Source organism: Crocodylus siamensis, chromosome 3 (genome assembly GCF_052110815.1).
Source record: "Crocodylus siamensis isolate JL-2025a chromosome 3, ASM5211081v1, whole genome shotgun sequence".
NCBI lineage: Eukaryota > Metazoa > Chordata > Crocodylia > Crocodylidae > Crocodylus > Crocodylus siamensis.
Window position 1 is genome coordinate 51,274,012 of NC_143397.1, and position 27,823 is coordinate 51,301,834.

The window sequence follows — 27,823 nt, forward strand, 5'->3', positions numbered from 1 at the left end:
GCTCGGCCCGGAACAAAGGAGATGGCGGCGGCGACAGGAGCTCGCCAGGAGCCTGCCATCGTGTCCGGCCGCGCTGCCGGGGCCCCCGCAGCTGCCGCCCCCTCTGCCCGCTGCCGCCCCCTCTGCCCGCTGTCGCCCCCTCGGCGCGGGGGACCCGATCCGCCGCCCCCCACCCAGCGCGGCCTGCATCGGCCCGGGCTCCGCGCCCCTCCCGCCCCAGCAACGACAGGGCCAGAGCCAGAGCCAGAGCCGCTCCTACCTGCGTGGGCCGGGCCCGCACGATCCCTGCAGAGGAGAGAGGAGGGAGGAGGGGGAGCGCGGCCGCCGCTGGTGCTGGGGCCGCCGCCGGGCCTGCGCCGCTTCGCCGCCGCCCGCCGGGAACAATGAGCCGCGCGCCGGGCACGGGCCGCCGGGAACACGGGCCGCCGCCGCCGCCGCCGCTCCTCAGGTCCTGCCGGCCGCCGCCATCACGCTGCTCCTGCCGCCGCTCCGCTCCACTCAGCCTCCTCCTCCTCCTCCTCCTCCCTCCCGCGGTCGGGTGGAAACCCCGGGCGTGATGTCAGCCTGCGCCTGGGGACGGACGGAGCGGCCGGGGCGGAGCCAAGTGTGGCCGGGCCGGGCCGGGCCGTGCGGATCCCGGGGCAGCTCGGGCGCAGCCGGGCCCGGGGGGAGGAGGGTGCGGGCGCCCCCGGGCTCCGAGCCCGTCCCCCGGCGCCTTGCGGCTGCGCACAGCGGGGAAAGGCTCCGGCAGCCGCGAGCGAGAGGGGCCCGCGCCGCCTTCCCCGGGCCCAGGCCTGGGAGCACCTCCGTGCAGCCCACAGACGCCGGCGGATCCAGGCGGGGCCTCCGACTCGTGGCCCGGCCCAGGGGCCTGCTGCCCCCCCTCCCCACCGCACGCCGGCCTGGCCAGGACTGCGCCGCGCGGCATCGGGCCGGTGTGGGGCGCTGGCCGCGTGCTGAGCCCGCTCCGGCCCCTCTGGGAGCCGGGCTGCACGTGGCGCCTTCCCTGGGGCAGCTGCGGTAGGAGCCACACGTGGCTTAGGAGACAATTCCCAACACCAGGGGCTGGACAGCCGGGCTCGCACAGGTGGATTTGGCCCACGGGCCATATATTTGACACCCCCGTTTTATTTAAAGGAGTAAGAAGTTTCGGGGGGCGGGGGGAAGGAATCAGCAAGATATGTGGACTTGCAGGCTGGTTTAGGAAATCGGGGGTGGGGAGGTTGTAGCAGGCGCTGTGGGGCTCAACCCAGCAAAACCTCACACCGCTTCCCCACCCCGTCACCTCCAAACCCTCCTCGGGGCGGAGAGATGCTTTCCTGTCTGCTAGCCCCCACCCTTCCTGCTCACATGCGGCATTGTATGTGAGGATACTTCACGTGCCTTGCGTGAATTGCCAGATATTTACTGACCAAACTGGATAGCAGGCCGAGCACCTGCTTTCCCAGCAGGTCAAGGGTGAAGCAAGCAAGAAGAACTATTCACCTCCATGGTAACAAAAGGAGAAAAGGTCTCAGGACCTTCAGTCTTGATTACCGGGAAAGGCAGCAGGCTGGAGAGTCTAGTGTGATGCTTTGCTGGGACTTAAGGGTATCAAGAAGAGCAGCCAAGTGCCAAGGAACCTCTCAAATTCCCAAATCTACAGAGCCAGCTATCGCCTATCGGTAGTTACTTACCTACCAGGTTGGACTGCCAAACCGCCCTGCTCTTACTCCAGGCAGTGAGGAGTGAAACCACCATCACGCTGGCAGTCGGGACTCCCAACCATTGCTCTGCAGAAGGCAAGAGCAGAACCTCGCATTGGGTATTTCTGATTGGCTGTGGTGGCAGCTCCATCATAATCAGGTTCCACTGTGGAGACAGAGACCCAGGCAGGGGCTTCCCTTGCCCTGCTTACATCAACACCTTAAGAGGAAAATGAAAGACTTTTGCTCTTGGCCTTCTCCCTTCCACACACTGAAACAACTTAAAGGCCTGAAGACATTGGGGAAGACATTTTTGGGGAGGAAAATAATAGCAATAATCTTCAGAAAAGAGCACATGAGTGATTTGAAGTCTAGAAAACCTCTTTGCAGAACACACAAAAGTGGTTGGAGGGCAGCTTAATCGGGTTAAAGGTACCTTCCTACGGCAAAGATTTGAAAGAGGGTTTTTTAGCCTAACAGACAGACTGACTCAACAGGAGCCAGTGGCTGGAAATAAGATTGTTTTGCAGTGAGAGTGACTTCTGTATGAAGCAGCCTTCCTAGGGACATGGTGGCTTTTCATCAGTTGAGATGGCTGTCTAAAAAATACTATTTTTGTTCAACCAGAATTTTAGGCTACAAGAGTTATTGGATGATGCTATAACTGCTATAGCATGCAGGAGTTCAAACAAGATGATCAGGATGACCGTTCATCCTTTAAAACTATTTTATTAATTGATTTTTTTAAGTGTAGTTTATAAAGGTTGAGCATTGACTAGATGCCAGGGATATCTGGGTCACAGGGAACAACCAAATGATGTAACCGAGAAAGGGGTTTCCAGTGGACAACAGGAATCAGCTTTCCCCTGGAAACCAGTTGCAAAATGCTTATGGACGTTAGTGTTGGACTATCAAACTTCAAATTAAAAAATATCCCTACAAAGCAAATGTGATGCACAAGAGGCAGGAATTATTTTGTCAGAAATGCATCTACCATTACATGCAAGCAGGGGGAAGCAATAATAATAAAGATATCCTCTGAGGAGAAATTGAGTTCAAGTCTTAAAGCAACCACTTGTTACATTGTGCCTAGTTCAAGGATGGGTCAAAACTGCCCAGAAAGGAAAAATTGGTAACAAAAAGAAGGAAGTAAGCTCCAATTACTGTAACTATAAAATACAGTTGACTAATACTAAGTATCCAGAAATTAAATGCTAATAAAGATGCCAAATGTTACTGGAACACACTCCTCTGCTTCCTAAGCTTCTAAACATTCCTTACAAGCCCCTAATTAGTCAAAATGAAAGCACTTTATTTCCCCCAAAATCAGTTTGTTTTCTCAAATTGTTTGTTCTCTCCAAAGAAGGTAATTAAAAGTCTTTCCAAATGATGCTTAAAGATGCTGAGTAAATCTATATATTGCCAGTAATATCTTTAAAATCTTTGGATAAAGTGGTATTGAGGAAATGGAAGTAAGGCAGCATCCCCCAAATAAAATGATTAGTTATTTTAGCAGTTCTCACAAGCATATCTACTAAAGATGTACTCTAAATGTTCCCAAAATCAAGACCTTAATGTTGTTCCTATTCTATAAGGTATCACATACTAAAGGAAAAGTAATTAAAAAGGCATGATATAGCCAAGGTTTAGTTTAAGTCGTTAACATATTTATTTACATGCAGAGACTGCACAAATTACATGCACACTTGTGCACCTAACTCAATTTGTTTTAAGGTCTAACCTTGAAGTAATTCAATTTAACACCCCATTGAGATTAATGGGGCAGTTCACACTTGTCACAGGTCAAAGACAATTTTATGTTGGCTTACTTTGTTTACATTCGGCATCTTTAACATGGTAAAATCTAGATGTTTACTTTTGATATTTTTAATTGTTTAAATGCTGTGGAATTTAGGGCAAAGAATACTTCAAATAATACCTTCCCCTGGACTAAACAAGGTCCTTTCTATTACTTTTTCCTTTTGTTTTCCTTTGAAAAAGTATTGTCTCCTTATCTCCACTTTCTTACTTCTACCATCAGTTACCACTGATCCTATTGTGTGATGAGTGGAAGTTTAACTGAAAATCCCCTGCCCTCCCCAAAGAAAAAAGAAAGAAACAGGGTTAATACCAAACTTTAGCTTCATTTACTGCAAGAGAGGAGTGGAAAGAGAACAAGTCCCCCCTTGCTGAATTTCTCATTTGTCCAGGCCCACAGGTTTTTTCCCCCAAATCTGTTAAATATAGTAGTGTAAAACCTGCATAGAAGACATGCTTATCTTACTGCAACAGTTCATGCCCCTTTCAGGGGAAGTTCTGCCTCAGGACTTCCCAAGATATAATCATGTTTGGTCTGCCTCCCCAGAAGGACCCCTTGTAGCCAGCCCTGGAATGGCTTCACGAGGGGCAAGCCTCTGACTTTGAGATCCTGGCCCTTCTCTGTTCCTCACTGTTTTCTAGGTTACATTATCTGCTTGTTTTCTTTAAGAGAGAAAGAGAAGAATTTGATTTGGCTTTAATGTTAAACAGTTTGTTCCGATGACTTTAGAGTGATCTGCAGTTGAGCTTGAAGCACACTATTCTAACACCAGGGAAAGGTAAGAACCAGAACAGCTTTTGGATCTTCTTAGCTACCTTGTATCAAAAGAGACAGTGAAAGGAATGGTGAGTCACTAAGGAAGCCTAACAAGAAATAGTAAAGACAAAGACATGTAGGGACAAAAAAAATACTACTTGCAAAGAAGGTTAAAGAGCTGAAGCAATTCTACAAATATATTAGGGAGAAAAGAATGACTCAGTTTCTATGGTCAATAAATTTAACAGAAGATACAAAGCAAAAAATAGAACTGCCGTAGTATACACAAAAATATAAACTACAATCAACCCTCTGACAAAATGAATATAAACAGACTGAAAGGACTCCAGGTCATAAGTAAAAAGCACAGCAGTGATTTTTAACAGCTTTCAATTAATTTAAATCAGCAAGTCATCCCAGTATGCTGAAAAAAATGTTGGATACATTAGCAATACTTCTCAGCCTTTTGCCTCAGATCAAGTGAAGTCACAGTTAATATGTAAGGTCCTAGAGGACTGGAGAAGAACTGATGGATTGCCCGTCTTTGAAAACACGGAAGAAGAAACAGATCTAGAGAATTATATCGGTTAACCTGGCTTCAAACTGGAGAAATGTGGGCAAGATAGAATTACTGTTAAGCTACAAAATTGGTTCAACTGGTGTAAGCAAAGTGCAGGTTTAAATGATTAGGTGGCAGGAAGTCTCAGGTGGAGTTTCACAAAAGTCAGTTTTGGGTTTGGTGCTGTTTAGCATTTTTATTAACAACTTTTTTCCAGGAAAAGAGCTTACTGATGAACGTTTTTAGGTGAAAAAGTCACAAAAGATTAGGAGGCTAGGATGAGAATTCAAAAGAATGTTGATCTATTAAAATACTAGGGTATAGATCAGCATTTCTCAACCTGTGGGTCTCAACTCAAAAGTGGGTCGCGAGAATATTTGAAAGGGTCATGAACAAACTTTAAAAACTTTAAAAATGGATTCTCCTTTACAGGAGAAGGACATAGGAAACCATGGGTATTCCCTTGCAGGCTGGCAGAGTTCCAGCCTGCAAGGGGTTGTGCTTGGGGCCCCCCATACTCCTACGCCCTGCCTCACACACTGTGGGACTGGGGCCCATGGGCAGCAGGTCAGGAGTGAGAGGCACTGGCAGGGCCAGAGGGCTGTTTTCTACTTAAACTACTTACTGGGTTGGCACTGGCCATCAATGTTTACAAATGGGTTCTGGTACAAAAAAAGGTTGAGAACGTCTGCTCTAGATCAGTGGTTTTCAACTTTTCTAGACTCAAGGCAATCTGTGGAAAATGCCATTTTTTAGTTTGCATTTGTTCTTTGATTGCAGAACCTGATAGAGCAGTTCTGGTAAGAACTCAGAAAAACCTTGACAGGTCAGAATATTTTTCACATAAGAACTTATAGTGTTAAATGTCTGGGTTTCTCTTGTGAATTATGTTTGCACCTCAAACAATGATAACATTGTGTGGAACATCATGGCATCCTTGAAAGGTTCTGAAGGCACCTCAGGGTGTCATGGCACCCTCCACGGACAATTGGTGCCGCCTTAGTCAAGGGGGGCATGTGCTCCCCTCCAGTGACCAGGCAGCAATGCGGGGGGGTCCCCCGTGGCTGAGCCCACCAACTGGGGAAGCCAATCACTGCAGCTGCTTCCACTCCCTGGCCGGCGTTTGTGCGGGGGGGGGGAGGCGCTTGTGCCGGGGGGGCACCAGCACTCCTGCTTGCCCCACTGCCTGTTGCCTAAGCAGCGAGCACGGCTGGTCAGGGGGTGCACGTGCACTCCCATACACCCCCTACATGTCACCGCTAGCACCCTCGTTTAGAATAATTTCTTTCATTTTATCCTGGGTACCTGAGCAGGAGGGCAGAGTAGAGAGGCCCTGAGTTTGGGTGGTGTTGTGAGGCCCAAAGTGTGAGGGGTGTAGTATATGCCCAGCGAGGGGTGTGAGGCAAACCCTGCTCCCAGGTTTGTGAATTGCCCAGTGTTTGTTCAGATGAGGATCACAGGAGAGACCCAGGAGGCTGTGTGCCTGCTGGCTGAAGAGAAAAGGGAATTAAGCCTGTTGGCTTGCTGGGAGCAAGGGCAGGGTGAGTATGGCCCAAGAGGGGTGGGGTGAGTGAGGCCCTAGATGGGGGCGGGGGGTTATGTGAGGGCTTTGGTGAGAGCAGGGGGAGTGAAAGAAGCCCTGGTGAGATGGGGTGGCATGCATGTGGCCCCAAAGGGTGCAGTTAGGGAGAGGCCTAACTGGGTGTTGAGCTGGCCTGGTCTCAAGCCAGAGAAGCGTTATCTGCAAGGCATGGGACACAGGTAGGGATGGCTGAAGCATGTACATCTGGACCTTGACATCAGGGTGGACCAAAGGGCAGCCTCCTGCCTATTAACTGCAGAACAATAGGATATCAATGTGTGACAAGTGAAAGAGGTGGGCAGTTGACCCAAAGACAAAGGAGTGGGCTGGTATCACAATTGGGCAATGAGTTGGCTCCTTTTGTCACAGTGAGTTTTATATACATCATGAATCTGCAATGTGGTGGTTTGTTTGTTTGTTTTTAATTTTTGTTTGTTTTTTGGTGACAAAAAAGAAGCAAATGCAACTTACAGATGCATGAACAGAACTACAAATACCCACAAGGTGATAAATGACAGAACAACTCTACATAATGTTGATTTAGCTTCACCTAGAATATGGTGTGTATTCTAGGCACCTCATTTTAAGATGGATATAGAGAATTTGGAGAGGATCCAGAGGAAAGCTATAAAGATAATAAAGAGGCTGGAATGCAAGACCTAGGAGGAAAGATTGAAAGAACTAGGTATGTTTAGTTTGGAGAGAGAGATTGAAAGTGGATATGATGGCAGTTTTCAAATGTTTGAAAGCCTGCATAAAGAAGAAAACGGTTTTCCCCCCCCCCCTCTTAGAGGGTAGGGCACGAGGCAATACATTTAAAATAATCTAAATCTGCTTTGCTGCATTTCTTGGGAAAAAACTTTGTAACCATAGGACCTGTGGAACAGTGTCTGGAAAAACTGCGAAATCTCCTTCACTGGAGGTTTTTCAAAAGAGGCAGGGCAGGCCTTTGTTAGAGTCCTGCCACTCCAAAAGGTGGCCAATGTCTGTTTTATTGTAAACGGGAGGAGAAAATGTTATCAAAGATTACCAAAGAAAGAACCTCCAAACAAAGGAATATGTAATTTTTGTCAAGATAGGAGAACCTAACTTTAGGGTTGTATAGAGACTAGACTAAACCATTTCGGATCCCATGGTATATTCTGGAATTTGGGGGGAAAAAAGACCCAATCCAAGAAAGTAAATAAAATCCAACTCTGTCATCTCACAAGTGAATTTATGCTCTTCTTGTACAAACCAAATGCCAGATGTTTGTTTTGACAACAACTATTACTCCTTAAGTTTATTTGTTTTGATCAAGTATTGCCAGTTATTCCCCTTTTCACCTTCATATTAGGCTGATCTTATGCATAGTATGTACAACTTGGCCTTTCTTTACCTCCTCTCCCCCAAAAGTTATAGGACTACACTAAAATGCTAAAAAGGGTTTCGTTTGGGATATGACAAGAATTTTATGCAGGGGAAAGGTTAGATATTTTGTCTTAACCTTCTTTGGTTTTATGTGAACTTGAACGCATGACTAAAGGACAAGTTTTCACTTGGGGAAAATATGCTAAGGTAGCGGTTTCCCAAACACTGACAGATTGCACACCACCAATTTTAAAACGCTATAACCTTAAGTACCACCAGCAAAATTTTGTCATATATTAATACGTACCACTGACAAGTTGTCTCAGTATCACTGGTGGTGTAAAAACATCACATCTGTAATAAACACCATTGTACTAGCAAACATTGTTGCCTTAAACCAGCAGTTCTCACCACTGGTATGAGTACCACCACTAGACAACTGAACATTTTCAACTGTATACCAGATCATTAAACTATATTCTGTAAACCCAGAGTGGGTATATGTGAAGAGTGGTAAAAAAAAAAAAAAAAAATCAGTTAAGAAGAGTTTGCCTTCAAAATGGCTTAAAAATACCATGTCCCTCCTCCCTGCCCCCAACATCCATTATTGTAAGCAACATAATTTAATGAGTTGGTCTCTGCAAGAGTATATTCAATTTGAGCTAGACAATACTTAAACTACTGGTACTTATATTTGGAATCACCTTTTTAGGCAGCCTCTATGGGTGCAGTAGACAGATAGAATAATTCTAGGTTACTTGTGCAACATATTCATCCTTAAAGTTTTTTATATAAAGAAGCTGGAGCATGTTCAGCATTCCTTCTGTTTTCAGGGGTAGTAAATGACATCTGTTGATGACATAAACATCTATTTTCTTGGTAAGAGATATTGACATTATATTCATTTTCACTTGACTCTTGCATATTTTGTATTTTTAGCAGTTACATTGCATGTTGGTTGTAACAAAGTATGATTTATTGAATGTGTTTAATCCTATAGTTTGGACTTCACTGCAGAGTTAACTCATAATACCCACACTAAGTTTTATTTTAAGAGGTGCAGAAATGTGGGGAAATTTAGACATTGGGATGGAGGGGGAGTATAAAACTGGAGGTACTTGGAGCACACAACAGAGAAACCAAGTACAGCAGATGAGTCTGTTTGACGTTGAGAGGACAAAGAGCCTAGCAGGAATGAGAGCTGCTAGAAGTTCCCTGACATGACGAATGACTGTGGGTACATACAAGTGGTACATTTAGATTGTCCTAAACAAGCTTAGGTGACCTAAATGCCCCAGTGTGGAAGTGTTCACAGGGCTTAGGTCACCCTTTAAAAAAAAAAAAAAGAGGGGGCATGCCCGATCAGATGAGTGAACTAACTTTAGATCAGCATGAGGTTAACCCAACATAACTGACACTTGCATGTATTCCCAGCCCAGTCACAGGGCTGGAAGAGCCCAGACAGTCTCCACAGCCCTGACCCTGACCATGCTATTTCATGGTCTGATCAGCCACTCTAAAGAAGCCCACAGAAGTTGAGACAGTGGGTAAAGGAGTGGGGAGCAGGCCCTCCTGTGCCCGGTGTAGGAGACTGGCACATGGTAGGCTCCATCACTGACTTCTCCCTTACTAAGATCTTTCAGGTACCTGCACTCTGGGCAAAGTGGGATGGAAGGCAATATTATACCAACCACCAGGAAGTGGAATCAGTGGCACTACATGCCACGGTTTGGGCTCCCCATTCTCCAGCTGCTGCTACTGTGGTGTGGGTAATGATTGCTGCAGCTACAGGACGGGCAGTAGCATATCTGGGGTAGGAGCTCCAAGAGGGGCACAAATCTTGGAAGACAATATAGAGAGGTACTAGGCTGGTGGCACCTGATGTGAGAGTTCAGTTGGGATATAGCCAACCAGGCCTGTGAATAGGCCCTGGGGGCTGGGGAAGGGGAGGGAAGGTAAGTAGGAGGTTATCAGGGTGGGGGCACAAGTTACCAGATCCAAGAAGGGAGATTCAAGAGACAGTCCAAGATATGAGCCGGGGGTCAGAGGCCCAGTGCCAGGTCCAGGGAGAATCTGAAATCAAGATCAGAGAAGCCAAGCCAGGATGCCAGGAATACCAGCAGAACTAGCACTACGTTTCAGGGAAGCTTTTAAGATTGGGGTCAGAAAAAGCCAAAGCAAGGTCAGAAGTTGGGAGAAATATGAACACAGTACAGTGCTTGCCAAACAGACTGAGACTGTGAAATCATGCCTACAGCCTGAGTTTGCCAGTGTGTTTAAGAGGGATGAGCGGTGCTTTCATCTGCCAGTCTGGCTGCAGAGAATTGGGTCAGCTACATTAGCCAGGGATCAGGGGCAGGTGTGGTAACTCATGTGTTTGGCCCAGCCAGGCCTGCTTGATAAGAGTCCCTGACAGGTGGGGTCATTCCCTGACACCCAGGGAGCCCACAGCCCCTAGGTGCAACCTATTCAGCCTTACTAGGGTCAGGGAAATCCATCTCCCACCTGCAGCAGGTGAGCCTGCATCTGTGCCTCAGGAGCAGCTGGAGTGTGGGGAACCCAAACAGTGTCAGATAACACTGCTGACACACTGATGGTCTGCCCTCATTCTGCTTTGCCTAGGGCATGCTACACTTCTGTTCTGACCCCTTAGCTGCTGTGCCACAATAAGTCTGGCTGGCACAAAGGTAGAGAGAGCCTGGGGAGCAGCACCAGCTTCCTCAGTTGCTGCCCTTTTCTCCAGTGAGGAGTTGCTCTTTCCTCCCTATAGCAGGATCTAAAGATGGTACAACCACATGGTTGCACCCTCCCTGGATCCACCCTTGTACAGACATGTTTTGGCAAGAGATATAAGCACTTCCTTTGCTTTTGGATTTGCCAGAGTGTCCAGAGCAGAGAGAACCAGTTCTCCTGAGAGAACCTGTTGTAGCTGCTGTTACAGTGCCTTGTCAGGAGGTGGCAAAAGAGCTTGTAATAAATAGCCTGTTTGCACTGAGCAAATGTGGACCCTGGATGAAGATATATCATTGTATGGGTCTTGTGTTCCTAGCATAATTTACACCAGTGTATGGTTGCTCTTTACCCCTTACTGTAATGGGGTAACTTTTACCATGGAGTGGAATGACTTTTATGCCAGTATAGGCTATGCCAATAGCTCTATATTTATGAAGGCAATCACATTAGGATAAAATTCTCTTGTGTCTGCACCTGTAGTCTATAAGCCCCTTGAAGACACAACTGTAACTTACTACAGGTATGAAGAAACGATACATTTATGTTTAGGTTTATCTGCTGGAGAGGGCACAAAACATGCATTACTACAGTGTAGGGTTGCAATTGGATGGTAGGGGCAGGGAAGGGAGGGGAGTTAGCAGCTCCAAGTGCTATCTTTGTTGGGGAGGGGAGCTGCAACCACAATAGCAGCTGATTTCAGCTGCTGCAACCAGGACTGCCCCAGCTATGCGTCTGTTACACTGGTTTAAGTCGGGCTGTTCCACAGTAAAGTTACCCCTCAAAGCAAGCAGTAACTATATTGCTATACATTAGACTGGTGTAGTAAGTTTATATCCACAGCACTAATCAGTTTTACCCTGGTGTAGCCATTAGTCTGGCTGCATTCAGCCATTACGAGTTCATCTCTGGCCAGTGGCATGGCACAACACGGTAGTAGTTGCTGTAGGCTCCTAGCTTAGGAGGTATGCTCACTCATCTGCCCTGGACGCTAATGTAAATCAGTGTACAAAAACCAGTATACCTTACACAGGCATTCACAGACTATATGTACCTCTCTCCCTTCCCTAAAGCCATGATCCTGCAAATACCTAGGCCTGGTCCACACTTGGCAGTTTTACCTATGTAGCTATTTCCATTGGAATGCATTTTTTTTTAACACATTTGTTTAAAATGGCTGTCTGTCTGTCAATAGAAAACATTTTTGAAAATCTGGGAAGAGGGGAAGCTAAAAGTGACTTTATTATTACTTTTTAAAAAGATGAAATTTTAAAAGTTTCTGAAGTGGAACTTTTCCCTGTAAATGTGGGAATTTAAAATAAACAGAAAAAAATAGTGAAAAACATTTGCCTGAAAGTCTGAGTATCTTTCAGAGAAAAGTATTATTTATATTTGAAAATTATTTTCCTCTCAGTTATACCAGCTTTACTTCAGTACACTTCATTGATTTCAGTACATTTCCAATTTTTACCCCAGTAAAGAGGAAGCTAAAAAGACCTCTAACATTTGTGTACGGTCACCCAGGAAGTCTGTGACAGACCTGAGAGCTGAACAAAGCTAACCCTTAGATCCAGGAAAGAAGAGGCACAATCTTTTGTGTGGGATAGTGTCATCCTCAAAATGAGAGAGAGATGATATTTCCATCTTTGGATCAGATCTTTTAAAATTAACTTTCTTGACACAGAGTAAATTTATCAGTACTCTTTGATAAATACTAAATTTCCTTCCATGAATGCCTATTCTGCATAGACGTTTATTCTCTGAAGCGAGAGGATACGTTGTTTTGCAACCACCAGATCAAGGAAGTGAAACGGCTTACCACAGTGGGTTTTATAAAAATAAATCACTTTGTAATCTCTTTCCTACGAAGAAAAACAATTAACCACCAGTTCACATGAACTTTTTTCTTCAACACCAAGAATATGCTTGGCAGTTTATATAACTCTAAGGCCTAGCTACACCACATGAATAAGCAGACTAGCACATGGTCCTGTTCTCCGATAAGAAAATCCTGCATATAATACAGATATCTATTGTGACTGCAGAGAGAAAACACTTTCTATCTTTCTTAAAGAATAGTATTTTAGCCCAACTCTCAGAACCACTTTATAAACCAGAGCAGGGAAGCATTTCTGGATGAGTTTCCTTGCAAATTATAATAATCATCCTCCTTTGTCTTTCAAAATTTGTGCTATAATAATTTCACCTTCACCAAGAAGAAGTTGAAGGGTGAAATAGTTTTGCCTCTCTTCAGATATCTCAGCACTAGAGATGGTTAACCTGTCCCCAGATCTTTTCCTCATCGAAAAATGCACATATAAAAGAAAAGGAGAAGCCAGAATACTGGAAGTCACTTGATAGGTGGGAGACTAAAGTCCTTGACCTGCCTGATTCAGAGAAGAGCTAGGTCTGGAAGTCCTTTGTACCAGGGGAGAGCTCTGAGTACCACAGTAGTGCTATTCTGTGGTGGGTCTCTCTTTCTCATGATTTTTTCAATAGCATGCCAGGAAGTTCCACCTTCATTGAACTTTCAAATGGAAACTAAAACTGGAGTCTTTCTCTTCCACGAAATGAATTTCTTGTTTTTCAGCTAGTCTGAATTGGAAGTAACATGGATAGACTATGATGAACACCTTAATGAATGCTCTACATTTCCATGCCCTATATTTCCAGAAATGGCTGAAGATTTAATAGAAAAATAATATGAAAAAACCTGAACAAGATGAAACATGCAAGATTTTTAACTGCATGTTTTTTGAGTAGGAGATGATCTGACCCAGAGCAGTGAAGGTTGATGTCAAGGGACTTAATAATTGTGTTATCTACTTTCTAATGTCACTTGGGAGACTGTGAGGTCACAATCCTAAAGCATGTGTGAGGATTCCTGCGGTGCATCAAGTTAAAATTTACAATGATAGCAATTTAAGACTTGACTATTTCCTGCTTGTTGCTGAGGGAGTGATCAGGATTTTATTTTTAGTTTCAGTTATGTTTTAAGCTTCTTGGAACAAGTTGCCTATTAGGGTTTTTTATATAAATGTTGTGAGTATTAGAAGTTACTCTAGCTTGCAAAGTACTGTTATGCTACTTTTTCAGGAACAATATTTCTTTATGTAGATGCACAGTCTCTTTTTTTTATTGTGGGAGTTACCCCCTCCCTGCCTCCAACCCCCAAATCCCTCTCCATTATGAAACAAAGCCACTGTAGCTATTGAAGGGATCTACATTTTAGCAATTTAGAGTTACTTTTTGATTTGAGCCATTCAAAACATAGCAAGTTTATTCACATATCACACACATCTTTTCTTCCAAAATTGGAGTGCTTGTTGTAAGTGGAGAAGGTCTTTTCAAAATCCTATGCCTGCCCATTGAGTCCAGTCTTCAACAATAGTTACAGTTTCTGCTTTTGGCTGAACACCTGTAGTTTTTACCTGAGTAGGAAAGGGGCAAATGATCTGAGGATTAGATTCTGACCCTGTTCTACGTGGCCATAACTCTAGAAGAATCTTTATTTTTCCTTCTGCCTTCCAATAAACAAGGTGTGTATCTTGGCATTGTCATATCTGAGAAAACAGAATATTATACCAATTAGCCAAAATCTGTATTGACTTCATACTTGCTTCTAACTGCAAATTAGGACATTTGATAAAGATCCATAAAGCCTCAAACTATAATCTATGGCTTTTACAACTTGGGTGTTTTGGCAGATGGAGAGACTAAATTTTTTTTTATCACTACTTTGTTGTTGAGAGCACTATGATGGGGCACCTTTAAGGGGCTTGAGCAGGCTGCAGAACAGCCTGCAGGTAAGAGATGAGACAGGTGGTCACATGACAGCCAGGAAGACACTTGATTAGAGGAGGGTTTGGCAGTCTGGGTTAGGGCATGTGTATACAAAATGGGGGCCCTAAATTGAAGCAGTGGGTTTTAAAAAAAACACCGCTTCAATTTAGGGCTCATTTAAACCCCTGTGTCGTGCACACACCCCGCTGACTTATTTGCCTCTCTGGTGGGGAGGGGAGGGCAAGTTGCTGGCAGGTGGAGTGGTTCCTGGGCTGCATGGTGGGACTGGTGCTTCCCTCCACAGCAATTGCGCCCCCCACCCCTGGCGGCACCTGCCTGCAGGTACCCAGGTTGGGCAGTCTTGGGGGCACTGCAGCTACAGAGGGAAGCACCAGGCCCCTGTGCAGCTCAAGCAGGTAGGCTCCAGGTGGAAGGCGGTGGGGGGTGGGTGATCAGGCTCACCGGCTGCTGTCAAGCAGCCTGCAGAGCTTCCTGCAGTCATGAAGCTGCATGGAGCCCACACCATGCTTCACACCGTGGCTGTAGGGGCAGCAAACTAAAACTCCTTAAAGGAGTTTTAATTTGCTGCACCCCAAGTCATTTAAGGCGCATTATGCTGCTGAATTTCCTACAGCGGCTGGAATTAATACGCAATACGCTGCCAAGGCGTGAAAATACCGACACCATTAAAGCAGTACAAAAGCAATGAACATGCTTTAAAGTGTCGTGCACACAGGCCTCTCATTTTGTCTTCATGCGGCCTATAAAACCAGGCCTAGGGAGCAGGACCAATACTTGCAAATGAGAAACTTATGTAGTAATGTTGCTTGGCCAGAGGAGTCTGCTCCTGGAACACCATGGAGGTTAGGGCAGGAACTACAGGGAAGTAAGAGGTTCCTAGGGACCCAGGTGGGGTCCAGAGCCCTTAGAAGGGGGCTAAGGTCTAGGGCTGTGGAGAGGGGCTATGTACACAGAGACCCAAGGGAGAAGCCAGGATGGCCTAGTGAGAGAGGCTGGTTGTACAAGGACCTAGAGAATACATAGGCTAGCCTAAACAGAAGGATCTTAGAGTTTGTAGGTCTACAGAGGGGCTGAGTAAGCACCTGAATAGAATTGTTTGAGAGTATGGGTGACCAGGGAAAGACCTGGAGAAAACCAGGGAGTGGGGGGATGCTGAAGGAGTCTGTGGAGGGGCTCAGACGAGCCAGGTAAAATAAAGGGCTGCTCTGTACAAGATCTCTGGGGCTCCAGGGAAGTCCAGTGTGATACGACTGAGTTATGGAAGGGCCCAGGAGTAGGCAACTATCGTGTGAGAGAGTCCACTGTTTGTAGATTGCCCCAGGGCTCTTGTCTGGCCCAAGCTAGGGTGAGGGCCTAAGTGGCCAAAGGGCAAGTATGCCCACTGTGAGGAGCTCCAGAACCAGACGCCTAGGGTCCCGACTGGCTAGACAGCAGGGCCAGGCTCAAGTGAGGGGAGGTATCAAGGAAGAGACCACTGGCAAGAGAGTAAAGGGGTCAGCAGCAATCAGTCTGGAATGATAGAGGCTGAAGCTCAGGCACCTGATGGGAGGTATCCTGTAAGGGGTCTGAGAGAGAGAGTTGGGGCCAGTGACAGAAGGTTAATTGTAAGGCGAAGGCTGGACCAGAGTGCCCAGGAGTAAGCAGCTCAGGAAAAATATCAAGGAGGCCAGAGAGGGAAGAGAGAGACCAGGGCAGGTAGGCCTACAGGCCTCCTGGATAAGACCTGAAACTGCACCCTGTTGGGGTTGGGTGGTGTTGTGGGGCTTCCTATGGCAAGGAAGTTCCCAGAAAATGGCACACCTGTGCCTCCCTAGGGAAAGATGAGTATGAGGCATCAGAAAGCCTCAGTCCCAGCTTCCCTGTTGGTACCCCAATGGAGAGAAAAGGCTAAGGGAGTACACCCTGAAAGAAAAGCAACAGGCTTGGGTGACCAGGACCAGGCCAGGAGGGCCTGAGGCCCAAAGCCTAAGAGTGGGGCTTATGGGCAAGACCACAGGGGCCAGAAGGGCCCAAGGCCCAATGCCTGAGAGTGTGGGGCCTATGAGTGACAATGCTGGGAGATTGGGGCTTATGGGCTAGACCATGGGGGCCAGGAGGGCCTGAGGCCCAAGGCCAGTGGGAATTGGCCTATCTATTTGTATCTTCCAGAGATCATGGGCCCTAAGGCCCACCTAGTTAACTAATAGTCCTCACTACTGTGTAGGGCCAAAGTTTGAAAGATACAACTAACTTTTTGTGGACAACTAAGGAAGAAAAAGGGTAGGAGTGACATGGAGGTCATAAATTAAAAATGTGAAAAGAAGTTCACTGGAGGGGGACACCGAGCAGAGTTACCTGGGTCATACCCACTGGTCCTCAAAGGCATCCAAGGAGCCGGTGGGTGCTGCCCACTGGTGCTCTGGCCAGAAACGTGCATGGACAAGTCAGAGGAAAGCGGCCCTGTAGTCTGTGGACACCTTCCCAATCAGAGCCTCCTTCCTGGTCAAGAACAGGGCCCACTTGGCCAGGGCCAGGAGGAAGTTGACAAGGAGGTCCTGGGACTTGGTGGGGCTGCAGATGGGGTGACCAAAAACTAAAAGATGGGGGGGGGTGTGAAATTCAACCACAACCTCAAGAGGAGGTTATGAGAATTGGCCTGAATGAGAGTGAGGCCTAGCAAGAGGTCAAAAGCGAGGTCCAGGCATGTAGACAGACACCTGAAGCCTGAGTGAGTTGTTGGCTGAGTTTGTGATGCCCAAAGCCAGAGAAGACCAGGGGCTGGAACCAGCCTAGTGTGTAGGATGGTAGGCCTAATACCCTGTTGCAGTGTAGGGCCCAAATTGGGAGGCCTGAAGGTCTGTGAGGGGTCAGGGCCAAGAGTAAGAGAGAGGAAGCCTGAAGGACTGCATAGAGTAGGGCCAAGGGGGCCTGATGGGCCATACAAAGTAGGGCAGAGTGCGTGTGGCCCAGGGTGGGGCGAGAATGAGTGTGACCCAGTAAAAGAAGCAGCATGAGTGGGAACCAGCTATGGGGACGCATGTAGGGGGCCCAACAGAGGAAAATACAACCAAGTTTTCCTGAAAAATTCTACTTGGAGTTGAATCTGCATTACACTTCTTATATATGCATGTAAAATATAAAAATAAGAAACCAACAGAGAAAGAGAAAACTTTGGCATTAATAAATGCAATAATACAAATTAGAAGTAGCTGGTTTGATCCCACTTGAGGATGTTTAACGGTAAATAGCAGGAAAACCACTTAGGATTCTGAAACTGAACTAACCAAAGCCCTAGAAAACATTATTGGAATGGGTAGAAGCAATTGATCCAGATTACTATAGTTTCACCAACTAAAAATTTGCAGCAGTAAATTTCATCATGATTATATATTGAAGATTAATGAGCAAGATCCTGCCTGATTTTTATGACTTGTAGACTATCACAGTGGGGAGCACTTTGTGGAGTATGGCCAGAGTAATAATACCCTGGGAGGTGCCCCGGCAACAGTCAGGGGCTGAGTGTGAGCTCAATAAGGGCATGAGAAAGCATGTACTTACCCTCAGGGCTGGTGACGATGCAGGTGGTAGAGCCATGAATGCAATGGCAGCCCTAGTTTACCAGCTCGTGTTGGCTGCAGATTGGCGGTAACATTGGGGCAGATGTCATAGGTGAGCACAGTGCACCAATAGAGAGAGGGCTCTGGGAGAGTGAAAGGCAGGGTGCAGAGCCCGGTTACAGCAAAGCCCCAGCAGGGGTGATGTGAGTAGGTGGAGGAATGTGCTCACCAGGCTGGAGGCTTGGAGGAGCCTTCAGCCCCAGGGGTGCAAACTCCATGGAAAAGTGGCAGAAGCTCAGCACGGAGAAGACCCAGTAATCATTGCTTCACGAGGAGGAGCACCAAGGTGATGGACATGAATTTCCCAGGAGTGCTTGGGATCGCAGGCACCCCTGTGGTTTGCCAGTGGGAGAGTTTGTTTTTTTTGAGTTTTGCATTTGCTGTGGTTAGAAGTAAACAGGATTGGCACACCGGTCAGAGGCTTTAAAGACTAAGGAGTGTGTTGGGGTTGAGGTAAGAAGCCTGGGCCATGGTATTGGCTAGGGTGCATATGAATTGTTTGTATTGAATGGACTTAACATACCTGATTTTTCCTGGGAGCAGCAATTGATTTGATGCCAAAAGATGATGCAAGGGGATCCATTATTTAGTCCTGATATGAACTGTGTATTTATTGGATCCCTGAGCTGGAGCTGGTAGAGGGGCAGCTAATGAGCCATGGTCAACAGGAAGCACCTCTGAACTGGATAGCTGTAAGACCATGTGGACCTTTTTGTTGATTTTAGGAGGACTCAGGTGAAGTGTTTTTAGCTCATGGGCCTTGCTAGTCTTGGCTGACCACAGCCAAGTGGGCTATTAACTGATTGCATTATTGTTCCAGGATCTTCCTGTGTGAAGGATCGTAGCCTGGACCCTAGTGAGATTTGGCTTGTGTGTGGACAGGGTGCAAAGGGGAGGAAGAGCCCAGAGAATCACTGATACAAGTCACTTGTGGGAGTGCTCACGGATGACTAAGGACCCTCCCTCAATCTTACAAGGCCAAGATGTGGTGGGCAAATTGAGGGGTGTGCCCTACAACTGGGACGTACTAAGGGCCAAACTGTCTAGTCCTTACAGCTGGCACCTTAGAGGCACAGACCTTGTGACAAAATCAGTTTGGGCACTGCTGCTCACATGGACTTTTATGACTTATAGGATTATTGTAGCCCTAAACTATTTCACAGCATTCTACATGATAATATCATATTCAACAATGCAATTCATAGTAGTGTGAGGCTAGTATACTTTAAAGCACACAAACTTGATTGTTTCTTTCCTACTGCTTCTTTTTTCTGCAGTCTGCTTAAATTCTACTTTGAAAATGCTGTGTTTTAAAGCCATTTCCTTTTTAAAACATGGGTATGTGCAGCATCTGGCATAATTTATGGGGATCGGTGTTACAATTTTGTTGTTAGGAAGAGTATCTCAAAGACTGCTGCAGTGCCACAGATGTGATACTCAACATTTTCTTTCTTTTAAATCAAATATCACCACCAAATTACTATATTTATTAGAATGAGAAAATACTTTGAAATCCTCAAATTTGAAATACTTTATAAAATCATTTAACAACATGAACACAAAATATTGTGGATTATAGCTTAAACAGTATTACAATAACCAGTAATTATTCACAACAAATTGTGTATTTGTAGTTACTCATCATTAAAAATTGATTTAACCTGATTTCTTAAATGTACAATAGGATCTGTCATAAATAATGGGAGTTGTTTACTTGATGCTTCAATATTATTATTTTAAACTAAGTGATTTACTTAACTGTAAATCCAAGTGAGTCTTCAGGTCTGTGTTATCCACATATGAGTCAATTACCCACAGTTAATATTCTATTGACTAATGTAAGAAGCATATCTGCATGTCTAATAAGGTAGTATCAAGTAACACATGCTTCAACTGGCAATTTTATTTTTGTTGCACTGTTAATAATTTATATTATGGTAATACTGTATTCAGAAACCTTAAACAAGACCTGTCGCACTAGATGTTGTGAGACAAAAAGAGCAAAGACAATTCCTGCTCCAGAGAGCACATGGTCCAGGTGTTAAAATGTGACAGACAGACAAACAGACAAATGGGGTGGAGTGAATGGGAGGAGGAAGTAAGACAATGTACTGAGTTTAGCTGGAAAATAAAGCGCAGACATATTGGCTTGTTTCTTGCCTAAGCAATGTTGGATGATCATAGTAGTTGGGCATCACATTAGGGGTAGACATATCACTCTCCACCATTTCCTTCATAAAATGCGATCACCAGCAATCTGACTAGTTAGTTTTTAAACAGGATACCTCCCTGATCATAGGAAAGAACATGGCATGTTAAAATGCATGTGGCATTAAGAATGTAAATTAAGTTACAATTAATTATCCATAAAGGAGCTCACTGTGTTTTATGTTCTCTATGAGCTTGGCAGGAGAGGGAAGAGTTTCATTATAATGTTTTGAAGCATAATTTGTCACATAAAACTGTTCCAAGGGAAAGAGATATAGCATTTTATTTGAAACACCCATCAATCCTTCAGTAGAAATGTAAAATATATTGCTGCTTTGTGCCAACATCATTTTAAAAGAGTGATAACAAAAGGGCCTTGATTTAATAGGGCATGTAAGAGTGAATATTGGTAACTTCCATGAGCGGTAAACTTCAGACCATATTTAATTAAAACAAATCTGAAATTCTAAAAAAGCTTGACAGAGCAATCCTCATGTTGCTCCCCTGATTGAAATGCAAACTTCTTACAATTTTTTATAAAAACAAAACAAACTCTGTAATCATATAGAAGCAGGCATAGTAATCCTAAAACAATTTAGGATTTTCTGGGACAGTCCCAAATTTTGGAGCTATGTCTTAGTATCCCCAAGAGCTCCTGGAAATTGGACTTTCATTATTGATTTGAAAAAATGATCTAAAGAAGCAATGCCCTGTTGTGTCTGCTGATACGAAGCAACACAATGCTTGTGAGCACTGCCGTAACTCGGGTTACTGGTCTAGGTCAGGAGGTAGCCATAATCTACCTCCTGAATTAGAGGTAGTATAGATGCATTCCTGCACAAATGCACCCAGGCCAGCCAGTTAGGTCTTTCCTGATGTGGATGTGGTTATACTAATTAGCTCTGCTGAATGTAAAACTACAGTAATTATCTTGTCCACGTACTATGGCTCCTACAGTAACTGAAACTGAAGGTGGGGTAATTATTTCTTATTCTGGAGGTCTGTTTGGTATCCAGAACTTTGTCCCAGTGTTGTTCTTTGCAAATTGGTTGCTTTAAGTAATTATATTTTTGGAGCAATGAGGATCTATGCATATATAACATAACATCAGTGAAGTCAAGAAAACTACCAACTGCTTAAAGTTATACATCTGCCTAATAACTTGATGAATCAGAACCTAGGATATCCTAAGTAGCTATGTCTATACTAGGGAAGAAAAACTAACTTTTTAAAAAACATAATGATATCCTAGTGTAGACAAGGCAGGTGTAGTATTAATGCGTTAACCAGAGTAGACCCTAGCAAGCAGGGGCAGATCCAGAGGGAGTACAGTGGTGCAGCTGCACCCACCTTTCTTACCGCACAGCAGCAACAGCAACCAGGGACTTTTTGAAATCCGGAAAAAGATAAAATTTCTCTTCTTCCCTTTCCTTCCATGCTCAGAGCCATATTCTTTTCCCTCCGTCTGCCCCCACCTCCTGTCCCATTCTTCCTTCCCCCTGCTTGCTACTGCCACTGTCCCAAGGGCAACTGGAGGTCCCATTCTACCCCAGCCAGGCTGCTCCAGGAGCTGGGCTTAGCCTGGGAGAGCAGCAGCAGTGGTGGCAGTGGGTAGCCAGGTTCATCCTCTCTGCCTGATCCACCTGGGTCTTCCCCACCAGGGAGCAGGTGCAGGTATGGGGAACATCCCACAGCAGCTGCTTCTGCTGCTGTTCTGGGCTGAGCTCAGTGCCTGTGCAGCCCTTCTGGAATGGCTTGGGAACTCCCTTCACCCCCAGGATAGCAGAGACAATGGCAGCTGCAGGTAGGGGAGGGGTGGGAAGGGTAGGGAAGGTATCATGTTAGGAAGCGAAAGGGTGGAGTTCTTACCTTCTTCAGGGACTTAAGTCCCCAAACTGCTACTCCTGTAGCTTGGTTTGCTCAACCAGGTGTGGGGATGAAGGAGGCTGGGAGCATGGGGTACAGTTACTCCTGCACCCTACTTTGTACAATGCTGGATCTACTTCTGTAAGCAGGGAACCAAATGTTAACATTATCCAACTAATATTTGTGCAACTAGAAAACACTAGAACCTCAAGGCCTCTATAATCATAAGGCAGATGCATTTTTTTTTCCCTCCAGTGAAATGAGGCCATTCTCTTGCTGAATGTTGATAGTTAGAACAAGACTCGATTGTTAACTTTCCATATTTCCCTCTAGGAAAATGTGAGGATATATTATCTACATAACGTCTAAACACTGTATTAATAGTTTTCCCACCACATATTTTTGATAATAGTAGTACTATTCTGTGTTGCCTGAATCCTATGTTTATTATCCCCTTAAATTCATATTGAGATATGTTTTTAGGAGGGAAGAAGGTGAGTCTGAGCAGTAATAGTGTTGTAAATATTCTGGATGAAAGCTAATGGACTCCAAATAAGTTATACATCATATATCACTAAATTTCAGGAAAAAACCCTGTAGAGCAGCAAAACTAAACAAAAAAGAAAATATCCACAGTTGTTTCAAGCACATTAAGATGCAATTAAATAGGAGAAATGTACAGCATTAGGTAGGTCTCTGCAAATACTATAATATTTACTTTTATTCCTCATTATTCTTCTTATGCAAAGGCCTATGGAGCTCTGAGGGCAGGAGGGTTTATCATGTGAAGCTCTCACTTCAGGATCGGGAACAGAGGATAAGCATGAAATGAATCAGCCTTTTTAACTTCATCTAGTTTACTTAAGGGGCAAATCTAACTACTGAATGAATAAAGGAGAGTTGGATAAAGGCATTCTGTATATTATTATTTGTTTAAGTGTTTAAGATTTTTACCTGAGCTTTGTTTAATCTACTAATGAGAGGCTATAAAAAAAAAAGCAAACAGACAATGATGAAGCTGTGATGGGTGTTAGGCATGCCTGCTACTTTTAAGAAGCAGGAAGGCTCTGGCAGGAGCTGAGTCAGCAGGCAGGGGAGCACCTGAGCAGAAAGGGGTGGGGCTAAACTAAAAGAGAAGCCCAGGATGAGGGCTAGGGCAGGCAGTCTCATCCTGGCTGCTAATGTGAAAGGAGCTCCTGAGCAAGTGGCAGATAGAGGGGAAACGCCATACTGCCAAGGGTTAAGATAGGGGCAGGCAGTTATTTAGGCTGGAGGGCCACTTAACAAGTTTTGGTGAGCTGTCAAGGACCACAGGGGTGGCCCTGCCCCTTTGACAAGCATCCTGCCCCTGGTTGCCATCTTGAGACTGGAAGTCCCACCCCTAACCTCTGACCTTTGTCACCAGAAGTCCTTCTCCTTGCCCCTGAAAAAGCTCCTTTTTGGGGAGGGGGGTTTGCCATCTTGGAACGGGAAAAAAAAATCAAGTTATGTATGTTTGATTTTTAGTATATAATAACATATTTTAATTTTACTTTTAAAATATATTTTTGTCCTGATGTGTGTGTTTGCACTGTATATATAGAAGTGATTCCATAATAGCTCAAAATGAAGTCTTACTCTTGTATAGTGTTGGAGGTTTATGGGGTTTGTGGGGGGATATTGGTGTGTATCTATATGTACAGGGGTGTGGCAGTATGTGTGGATGTGGGTGGGTGGGCATAGTGGGTTTGTGGGGATGTGTGGGTGGGTATGGCATTTGCGGAGGCTGTGGGGTATGTGGGGAGGATGGCTGTGTGTGTGTGTGGGGGGGCTCCCCCCAGAGGCATGTGGGAGTGGCTGTGGAACGGTATGGGGGAGGCTGTGGGTTGGTGTGGTGTTTGTAGGGTGTGTGATTGTGTGCATGGGAGAGTGTAGTTTGGGGGTGGGGGGTTTTGTGAGTATGGTGAGGTGTGCATGGGAGTCCTGTATGCATGCCCCCCTCAGCCAATTGGAATCAGCCCTGCAACAGCCCAGAGCCCCCACACCATGTGGCACCTCCCTGCCACTGTCAACCTTGTGCAGCCTCACTGTGCCCTGTGTCCTCTCTGCACCTCCCAGCTGTGGTGCATTCTGCCACCTCTGGGCAGGCAGTGGAACTAGGGTGGCTCCTTCTGGCTGCTGCCACCATTGGCTCTAGTCCTGCAGTAGCAGTGAGGACCAGTGCACCCAGAGCTTGCTCCAGGTTCACCCATTGGGGTTGACCAGCAGCAGCTGCCAGGCAGAAAATGTTGCTCGGCATGGGGGAAAGTGGCCCCTCCCCTTTCCCACCACCAGGCAGTTTTTGGTACAGCTGTCCAGAGCCCGCACCACACCAGACTGCCCTGCATCTCCATCACAGCTGCCCTGTGGCTGCTCTGCACTGTCACCTGTGCCATATTGGGCAGCCCAGAGGCAGCAGTGATGGAGACACAAGGCAGCTTGGCATGACGCAGGTTCCAGTCAGCTTCACCAAGAACTGACTGGCAGTGGCGAAGGGGAGGGGTTGCTTCTCCTACCTCACTGCCCCCTGCACTGAGCACCAATAGTTTCTGCCTGGTGGCTGCTGCTGCTGCTGCTACTTCTACTCAGCCCTAATGGATGAGTGCTGGGGCCCAGGCTTAGCAGCAGTGGCCTGGGAGAGAAACTGCTGCTCAGAGAGAGGTAAAAGTGGCTCCTGCCACTTGCCACTGTTGGAGCTTTATGGTGTAGCTCTCCAGAGCCTGTACAGATTTAATAGGAGCCTTCAACTACCTGAAGCACAGTTCCAAAGAGGATGAACTAGACTGTTCTCAGTGGTGGCAGATGACAGAACAAGGAGCGATGGTCCCAAGTTGCAGCAAGGGAAGTTTATGTTAGATATTAGGAAGAATTTTCTCACTGGAAGGGTAGTAAAACACTCGAACAAGTTACTTCACTGGGACCCAGAGAAGTGGTGGAATCTCCATCCTTGGAAGTTTTTAAAACCTGGCTAGACAAAGCTTTGGCTGGGATGATCTAGTTGGGGATGGTCCTGCTTTAAGCAGCCAGTTGGACTAAGTGACATCCTGGTCTCTTCTAATTCTAATTTTCTATAATTCTATGGTTATAAGGGGTGATGGTGGTCTGAACAGGCCCAGGAGGGCAGAGATGGAGTTAGAGTGGGTACAGCAGGGGCATCATGGCCACCAGGGGTGTCATGGCCAACCCTGGGAGCAGCACCTCACACAGAAGCTTCACTTAAATATATTATGAAAGAATAATTTGGTGAGACAGTTATGCATTGACTGAAAAACCTTTCCAAAAAGATCAAATGTATTGAAACATTGACTGCTAACTTGATGATCACAATCATTCCATTGTCACAGAACATAAAAGCAAAAGATTTTACTGCCAGATTTTAAGTTCTGAGGATGTGTGCTTTCTGTATTTCAGATAAAGCCCATCTATGACAACTACATCACTTTCTCACTTGAAGTAATTCCTCATTGTGATGATAAAAAACATGTGTACCTGGAGTTACAATTGTGACAAAAAGGAAGGTAATTCATGGAATTCTCTCCATTAAGACATATCCTAGGTCATGGAAAAAAAATTGGATAACCCTGACCCAGCATTTTGTTCATCATGGTAACAGGGTGGTCTGTCCTTTTAAGGAAGAATATTCAGCCCTGTTAAGAAAGCTCAGGCATGGGGCATTTGGGTAAGCAGGGAGTGTGCTACTGGAAGCTTTAAAAGCTACTTATAAAAGGAGCTGCAAGGAGGGGCTAGACTTCTGTGCTGAGGCCAGAGCAAAATGGGTTTCCTATCATAGGCTAGAAGTAGATGTTGTCAAATGAAGCTGATTAGCAGAGTTGAAATGTGTCCTGGCACAGCTGATCCACTTCACTGGGTGAAATGCACGTCACCCATTGCTTGGCAGTTGATCTTGTGGGACAACAGGCAAACTGTTCCCCACATCCAGAAATGCACCACTGGCAATCTCCAAGGTGTCTCTGGAAGTCGGGAACCCTGACTTCCCCTGCTTCCAGAGGTATGCCCAGAGATCCTATTATGTAGTGATCATTTCATTGATATACCCAAATGTTGATCTTTTAGCATATGGGGAAACTGTTACAAGCCACAGGGAGAAAAGATTCAAGACAAATAGCAGATGATTCAGTGAATCTTTATCTAGATGTAACTGCCTAAGAGGAAGAGCTGACTGAGCTGAATGCCAGTCACAAAGATTCTTATCATTATGAATTGATATGCAAAAATGTTCTGTAAATGTGAAAATTGTGTAACTTTTTTTCTCAGCGAGGGGTGCCAGGGCCTAACAGACCTGGCCAGCAGCGTTGCTGCCTACCACCTGCAAGCCCTTCAGCGGCTCCTGTATGCTGAGGACCACCTCCTATGGCAGCAGCTGGCATGCCGGTTTCTGCACCAAGTGGGGGGACTTGGCTTTTGGGTTCTTCCCCCATTCTACCACAGCATGGTGCGGACCTGGTGGGCTGCCTTCCATCTCTGTCCCCAAGCCAGGCACCTGCGTTTCCCACAGGTGCTTCAGGATCTTCTGGTCCACAACCCGGCCCTGCAGCATGTGGTGCCAAGCCTGGCTTCTGCCAGCCTCGTGGCTGCTCTCATCAAGGTGCACACCACCTGCCTGGGGCACCTCCTGGACCCTGCTCAGTCGTGCTGGCTGTCACCTGAAGCCTTGGCTGCCCAGATGGCACTGCAGTCTGTCCACACCATGGGCCAGCTTCTGCGGGCCGTTGGGGCCACCCTACTGACAGAAGCAGCGACCACCCTAGAAGGCTATCTCCATGCTCACCATGCCCTCCCCACCGCGGACACCGCAGGTGATGCCTTCCCACCACTGCCGGTCATCCCAGAAGTGTCCAGTGAGTTGGCTGACTGGCCCAACACACTGCTTAGGCTCCCTGTGTCCCCCAGCAGCAATACAGGCTGCCCCTTTGGCACACTGCCCCGGAATGGACTCTACACATGGGTGGTGTGCACTTAGCACACCCAGGTGCTGGCTGCCCGCCCCAACACCATGTGGCAGCAGTGCCTGGCATGGCCAGGGAGCCCAACATGGCACACGCTGTACAAGGCGCTCACTGCCAAGAAGACCAGTGATTTCCAGTGGAGATTGGTGCATGGCATCTTGGCCACTGGCACTTTTGTGTGCCACCTGGACCCGGTGGCCTCGGTGGCCTGCCCCTTCTGTCCAGGGGTGCTGGAAGACGATGTTTTCCATGCCTTCCTCGACTGCGGCTGCGGTTTGCTGCCCTCAGGGTGCTGCTTTGGGCACTGGGCCCGAACTTCTCAAAGGAAACCTACATCTACTCCTTCCTGTACTGGGTGGCCAAGCAGGCCATAGTCAGCCTGGCCAACTTCCTGGTGGGGCAGGCCAAAATGACCACCCTGAAAAGTCAGCGAAACCGGCTTACCGGGACTGGGATGGATGACACCGTGCAGCTCTTCCATCTGCTAGTGAGGGCCTGCCTCTCACTTGAATTCGAGCATGAAGTCCTCCAGTAGATGGTGTCCACCTTTTGAGGAATGCTGGGCAATCAGGGGGTACTGTGCCAAGTTGAGGCAGGACGCCTGCTCCTTGCCCTGTGACACCCAACAGTTGCTCAAGATGCAGAGGTACACCCAGTGAGCCAAGACCTTGGGCTTTGTCCAGGTGGGCTGACCCCTGCTGTCCTGAGGCCCCGCTGGGCATCCCCACTGGAAAAAACTGTATATATGTAAATACTTATGTTTTTTGTTGGGGGAGGAGTTGTTTTTTTGTGGGCAGGCCTTGGAGGCCATGAGCCCAGGCCTTGTCCTTGAGGCCCAGATCCTTGGGCCAACCTGTACATGATTTCTACTGCCCTGCATTTG

General features: G+C 46.3%; 1 protein-coding gene and 1 long non-coding RNA gene across 2 annotated transcripts in view; one reads left to right on the plus strand and one right to left on the minus strand.

Annotated features, from left to right (window-relative positions):
- CHD1 (chromodomain helicase DNA binding protein 1) overlaps nucleotides 1-1,034 on the minus strand; it is a 93,482-nt gene extending 92,448 nt beyond the window's left edge. Inside the window, exon 1 of the mRNA XM_090038329.1 lies at nucleotides 260-1,034. The gene's annotated coding sequence lies outside the window, so the exon portion shown is untranslated. The remainder of the gene's footprint in view (nucleotides 1-259) is intronic.
- Nucleotides 1,035-5,590: 4,556 nt separating this feature from the next.
- LOC149868278 (uncharacterized) lies at nucleotides 5,591-27,823 on the plus strand. Its single transcript, XR_016441212.1, has 4 exons — nucleotides 5,591-5,645; nucleotides 6,975-7,086; nucleotides 25,385-25,491; nucleotides 26,249-27,823. It is a non-coding gene; the product is annotated as an uncharacterized LOC149868278 (long non-coding RNA).